Source organism: Zea mays, chromosome 3 (assembly GCF_902167145.1).
Source record: "Zea mays cultivar B73 chromosome 3, Zm-B73-REFERENCE-NAM-5.0, whole genome shotgun sequence".
NCBI lineage: Eukaryota > Viridiplantae > Streptophyta > Magnoliopsida > Poales > Poaceae > Zea > Zea mays.
Genome location: NC_050098.1, coordinates 216,981,443 through 216,988,180, shown reverse-complemented (window position 1 = coordinate 216,988,180; position 6,738 = coordinate 216,981,443). Strand labels below are relative to the sequence as shown.

The 6,738-nt window shown below is 50.3% G+C and overlaps 1 pseudogene; it reads right to left on the bottom strand.

Annotated features, from left to right (window-relative positions):
• Positions 1-3,305: 3,305 nt before the first annotated feature.
• LOC103652551 (cytochrome P450-like) lies at positions 3,306-6,344 on the bottom strand (annotated as a pseudogene).
• Between the last annotated feature and the right edge of the window lie 394 nt (positions 6,345-6,738).

Here is a 6,738-nt window from a genome sequence, read left to right as displayed (position 1 = left end):
CGGCCATCAGTCGGTCCCAGGTTGACCACATATGGTACCCCAGAAGGTTTGGGTATGCCTTTATGAAAGCGTCCTCCGAAGCGGGGTCGCTTGGTGGGTCGAAGCTGAATCTAAAAGGCACAGGATGGAAAACGGACGGTACCTCTTGATCGACGGATGGTGACGAAGTCGCGTCGGGGACGGACTGCACCGTTATCTCAGGTACGAGGCTAACGCCAGCAAGTCCTTCGCGAGCGTGCTGGCGTCATCCGTCTGCTTGGGGTTGGTGTGTCGCGGGGAAACGACGCCCGTCTTCGTCTCAGACGCGAGGTCAACGCCCGACGTGTCCCCCGCTGGGGAGCCGGTGTCGTCGACTCGCTCGACAACCGACGAGGTGCCGCCTCCTGCTTAGCCATGGTTGCCCCGCCTCCTCCTCCGTCGGCGGGGAAGGTGATGGGACAGACCCGGATGCTGCTCTTCCGTCACGCGGGAAAGACATCGTCGATTCCGCCGGCGGGCGGGCGGGCTGACGGCCGCCATTGTCGTTGTCGCGCGGCGGAGGAAGGAGTACCATGTCGTAGCTGCCGTCGAGGGACATGAACTCGAGACTCCCGAAACGGAGCATCATCCCGGGCTGGAGAGGTTGCTGGAGACTACCCATCTGAAGCTTGACGGGAAGCTGTTCGTCAACACGCAGCAGGCCCCTACCTGGCCCGCCAACTGTCGGCGTTTCGACCCCGGGGGGTCCCTGGACCGACGAGTAAATTGTCGCTACGTGTCCCAGCCCAGATGGGTTGGCGCGAGACGGAACACAAGGGGGAACAACAAGGGGAACCGCGGCTCGTGTTGTCCTGCGCCCAGGGCAGATGCGCTTGCAGTAGGGGGTTACAAGCGTTCGCGAGGGAGAGAGAGAGAGAGTCTGTTCGTTAGCCCGTCCTCCCGCGTGGCCACCCTCTCGTACGAGGGCCCTGGACCTTCCTTTTATAGATGTAAGGAGAGGGCCCAGGTGTACAATGGGGGGTGTAGCAATGTGCTAACGTGTCTAGCAGAGAGGAGCCAGAGCCTTATGTACATGCCGACGTGGCTGTTGGAGAGGTGTTGGTGCCCTGTTCATGTGATGTCGTGGCCGTCGGAGGAGCGCTTGAGCCCTATAGAAGCACAGCTGTTGGGGCTGACGGGACCTTGCTGACGTCCCCTTACTTCCGTAGGGGCATGACAACCGCCGTCGTCATAGGAGCATGCGGGGTGCCATCATTACTTGTTTCACCGGGGCGAGCCAGATGGGATGCCAGTCTTGTTCCCCGTAGCCTGAGCTAGCTAGGGGTAGGGTAATGATGTACCCCCCTGCGTCGTGGTCGGTCCGAGCCCAAGGTCGGGCGAGGCAGAGACTCCTCCGAGGTCGGGGCTGAGTCCGAGCCCTGGGGTCAAGCGAGGCGGAGATTGCCGTCCGACGTCGAGGTTGAGTCTGAGCCCTAGGGTCGGGCGAGGCGGAGATCGTCGTCCAAGGTCGAGGTTGAGTCCGAGCCCTGGGGTCGGGCGAGGCGGAGACCGTCTTCCGAGGTCGAGGCAGGGGCCGAGCCCTAGGGTCGGGCGAGGCGGAGCTTCCTATGGCGCCCGAGGCTGGACTTGGCTGCTGTCAGCCTCACCCTGGTGGGTGGCACAGCAGTCGGAGCAGCGCAGGCAGCGTTGTTTTCCTGTTAGGTCAGTCAGTGGAGGGGCGAAGTGACTGCGGTCACTTCGGCCTTGTCGACTGAGGAGCGCGCGTCAGGATAAGGTGTCAGGCGATCCTTGCATTGAATGCTCCTGCAATCCATTCGGCTGGCGAGGTGATCAGGCCAAGGTTGCTTCTCCGCGAAGCCTGACCGAGCTGGGCCTCGGGCGAGTCGAAGGTGCGCCCGTTGCTTGAGGAGGCCCTCGGGCGAGGCGTGAATCTGCCTGGGTCTACTGTTCCTGCCCGAGGCTGGGCTCGGGCGAGGCGAGATTGTGTCCCTTGAGTGTGTGGAGCTTTGACCTGTATTGCGCCCATCAGGCCTTTGCAGCTTTGTGCTGATGGTGGTTACCAGCCGAGTTTAGGAGTCTTGGGGGTACCCCTAATTATGGTCCTCGACAATGTCATCAACACGTCGTACCTCCCTGTAGTATGCTGCCATCCTGGGATCACGATATTTCGAATCCTTCATTACTTGCCCCACGACAAGCTAGGAGTCGCCCCAGATGTCGAGGCATTGGATGCCCAGCTCAATAGCAATAAGTAGGCCATTTACGAGGGTCTCATATTCTGTCATTTTGTTGGAGGCTTGGAAATGAAGTTGAATAGTGTATCGCAGCTGCTCTCCCAAAGGTGAAATGAAGATGAGGTGTTCGTTAGCCCCCTCTTTCACCGGTGAACCATCGAAGTACATGACCCAATACTTCCCCTCCGTCGGTGTGGGATCCACTTTGGTTTGGGTCCATTCTGTGACAAAGTAAGCGAGGACTTGTGATTTACTTGTTGTTCGCGGAATGTAGGATATCCCGTATCCCATGAACTCAAGGGCCCACTTGGCAATCCTCCCGACGATCTCTATATTATGGATTGCCTCCCCGAGGGGGAACGTTGTTACAACGGTGATGGGGTGCCATTTGAAATAAAATTTGAGCTTTCACTTAGTAATGAGGATGGCATACACGAGCTTCTGTACTTGAGGCCTAGGGGTAGCGAGTCTTTGCGCTTGTTAGGACCTCACTTATGAAGTATACGGGACGCTAGAGAGGACGTATGCACCCCTCCTACCTTTCGACCACGACCACCGAACTAACCACCTCGAAATAATTTTTGAGATTTCGCTTAGTAATGAGTACAACGTACAGAAGCTTCTGTACCTAGCGGTGGCGAGTCTTCGCGCCTGTTAGGGCCTCACTTATGAAGTAGATGCGATGTTGGAGCGGACATATGCACCCCTCCTCCTACCTTTCGATCACGAGCACCATTGCACCAAACTAACCACCTAGGTGGTCGCCGCTATGTAGAGCAAGAGCGACTCTTTGTCTTTTGGAGGGACCAGAACGGGGGCCCTGGTTAGGAGGTTTTTAAGGCTGTCAAGAGCCTCATGCGCTTCCGCCATCCACTTGAAACGCTCTCCGAGAGTAGAAGTTCACGCTCTCTGAGACGCGAAATAAAGCGACCGAGGGAGGCTAGGCACCCCGTGACCCGTTTGCACCCCCTTGAGGTCACTTATTAGCCCCGTGTTCATAATGGCAGTGATTTTTTTCAGGGTTTGCCTTGATCTCGTGTTTGGAAACTAAGAAACCCAACATCATGCCTCTGGAACGCCAAAAACACAATTCTAGGGGTTCAGCTTGGTGCTGTTAGCTTTTAGCCTATTGAATGCCAACCCAAGGTCAGACACAAGGCCCTTGGACCACCTAGTCTTGACCACGGTGTCATCGACATACGCTTCCACGATCCCCCCAATCAGGTTGCTAAAGCATTTAATCATGCATCACCGATATGTGGCCCTAACGTTCTTTAAGCCGAACAGCATGGTCACATAACAACACGAACCAAAAAGGGTGATGAAGGAGGTGGCTGGTTGGTCAGATTCCTTCTTCGCGATTTGGTGATAACTGAGAGGAAAATGTGCCATAGGGCCATTTCTACCTGTTTTGTTGATTAAGTGTTCAACACACCACATTGGACTAACCATCTTCATATGAGTATGGGCATAGGTTCATAGAAGGTAAAGCAATGGTGGATCCAGGATTCAAATCTACCTATGGTGAAGCTCTCAAAATTTGAGATCAATGTAATGTAATCGCTGAACTGCTGAATTGTCGTCCGCCGAAGCACCATCAGGCTGATGGCAGCACCATGCCGCCATAGATTGATAAGAGGAGTTGAGGAGATGTTTTGTCATGAGTAGGGCAACCATTCATAATGTTTGTGTTTATATATTGTCTGATTGGTTGGCCATATAGTCTTATCCTAGACTATTGTGTGCGTTGACTTTATCTAAGCATATGTTTGTTTACCTATATGTGGGAGGAGTGGGTTGTATGCATAGATGTAAAATAAGTTATTTTAATGTTATATGTCTGCATGAGCTTGTACGCCGGAAATCTTTGTATCCGACCGACTGGACTGCAAGCGAATTGGCTGTGTGGGCACTGTGAACCAATCAGGCGAATAGTGATTTTTTTACCAAACTGTAAAAAGACTATGGACATTAATTAACTAAAATAATGAAGCCTAATCTGCTACCAGCGACCTCAGTCATCCGTACATGTATGGAGGAGGGTTCCGCCATCGCCACTGCATGCATCCGCCTCGTAAAGTAAAGAGATGAAGTCTAATGAGAAATGCTTAGCTGGTCAGAAATAGGCGAAATAGGCCCGTTAGACGTCAGCCTGTCCTGTCATGCCGAGATTTTTGCAATTTTGGACTCGCCATCAGTGGGCTTCAAAGAATTGGCAACTCGAACCACGCAATTGCATTTTTGACATTATAATGGTGAGCTCTTTGAAGAAATGGCAATGGGCTTGGCTGGTCGCCATTAGCCTCTTTTGCTTTCCCTTCTTGCCTCTGCCTCCATTTCCAAGCTTGGACTCAGATCCATTTGCACCTGTTGTCTTCTTTATCTCGTTCGTGGTTGCCGATGGCGTAGCCCAACGCGTGAAGCCACGATCTATGTGTTATTACCTGGAGTATTCACGGGCACGAGCTTGCCTTCGCACTCTGACATGCGCGCCCCCGACGAATGTGGTGGCAAGACCTGGCGCGAACTTTGGCCGATGGGAGCTACGGTCGACCGTTTCGATGTCGAAGCTCTGCACGACGGAGACGATGACAGACTTCATCTCCATGATGGCAAGCTCTCTGCTGAGAAGATGTGCACGCCGCTCTCGAAGATTGGGTACCCGTAGGGACTCTCAGGCACAAACGCCATCATGGAGCCACGATCCAGCCAATCGGGGCCCCACATGGCTTCTGGTAATGTTAAGTGGATTTAGGGGTTGTTTGATCCGTGGCTAACTGTGTCATAATTTACCTAAGGTTAGTCTTTCAAATTGAAGAACTAAGCTTAGGCAAAAAAGTTTGGCAAATTGTGGCAAATTAGGTAGCGAATCAAACGTGCACTGTGTGTAACTTGACTCTTATCTCCTAGTTAATCCTAATTCCTAAATCCCAAGCAACAATTTTCTAGTGGAAGAGACGACAGTCCAACATTTGGAACTGATTGTATTTTTTTGGGTTCATGATCACTATGATTTGAAATCAACACACCCAAAATGCTTCATTAGCAATTTACTGAAGAACGACAGAGCATGTAGGTTTAGCAGTCAGTTCAACTTTCTGGGGTACTATATCCCCCTGGAATATTGAAGATCAGTGAACCACGGATGTCCATATACGAAGAACTTCAGTCAGATGTTTACTTCAGTGTTGATGGATTCTTCTAGTGAAATGATTACAAAAATGATATGGAGTTACTTGATAGTTGATACTGATACTTGCTCTGAATGCATGGCATTTTGTGATGATTTTATAGTGGTCAGGGTACAGTATTTCTTGAACTTTTGGAGTTAGTCCCTGTAATTGACACAGTAATTGTTCTCATTAGTGGTATGTACTACATGAACTTCTTTGCGATGTAAACGATATAATTTCTTTTTTGAACTTGTATAAATATTTTTTGGCTGAACTATAGGTGGCGGGTGTGGCCCTTGCTGCAAAGGTCATAAACCCTTCTATCTACATTCTAGCAGCAGAACCAAAAGGTGCTGATGATTCTGCTCAGTCTAAGGCTGATGAAAAGATCATCACATTGCCTTCCACATACACCATTTCTTTTTCTCAGTCTAAAATGTCCTCCTTGTTTCTTGGGATCTCCAGCACAAACGACGTCATGGAGCCGCAGTTCAGCTCGAAGCCCCAAACTCGGCGCAATTAGGGCCCCACATGGATTCCATGCAGCCCATGGCGTACGCATGGTAGGTCACCCGGGTGTGTGTGGCGACGAACACGAACGTGCCACCCCGGGAGCATGTCGTCGCCGATGGCGAACTTTGACTCGAATTGCACCGGCGGGAACAACCCGCATGCACTCATGTCGCGCCGCGTGCAGTCGTGCACGTAAAGCATGTGCATGTCCTTGAGCTTCTCTGAGGTGGCGGCGGCCGCCGTGATTTGGCCGTCTCTATCTCTGGTGACGCGGGAGACTTTGTCTCGGATCGCGGTGGGCAAATCCGGGTGGTCGGAGAGCATTAGGAAGAGGAAAACTTCTAACCGGAAATGGAACCAGGGGCAAGAAGGGAAAGCAAAAGAGGTAGGGGTGGAAACAGATCAAATACGCACGGATACGAATTTGAATGTCACAGTTTATCATATTTTAGTCCAAATTTGTATACGAATTTGAATATCTTCAGATACGAATATAAAACGGATAGTCGAATCCGAATTCTTATTCATATATTTACTCAATTCAACTCAAACAACATACTCTAAAATTTAACATATGTATATGTAGATTTTTATTTAAGTACAAGTTTATATATAGTCAATAGATAGTCAAAACAAACTTAAATTAAAATAGATTTCTCGTGATCCTCTATATCCAAGTCAACAAAACTATATAAATAATATTTTTAAACAATCAAATCATGTAACAAAAGGTAAACAACAACATGTGATATTTAATAAGTGGCATTTGTACAAATACAAGTAAATTAAATTTGATATAAAATAGTAAATGTACCAAGAAAAATAAATATTTCGTTCTA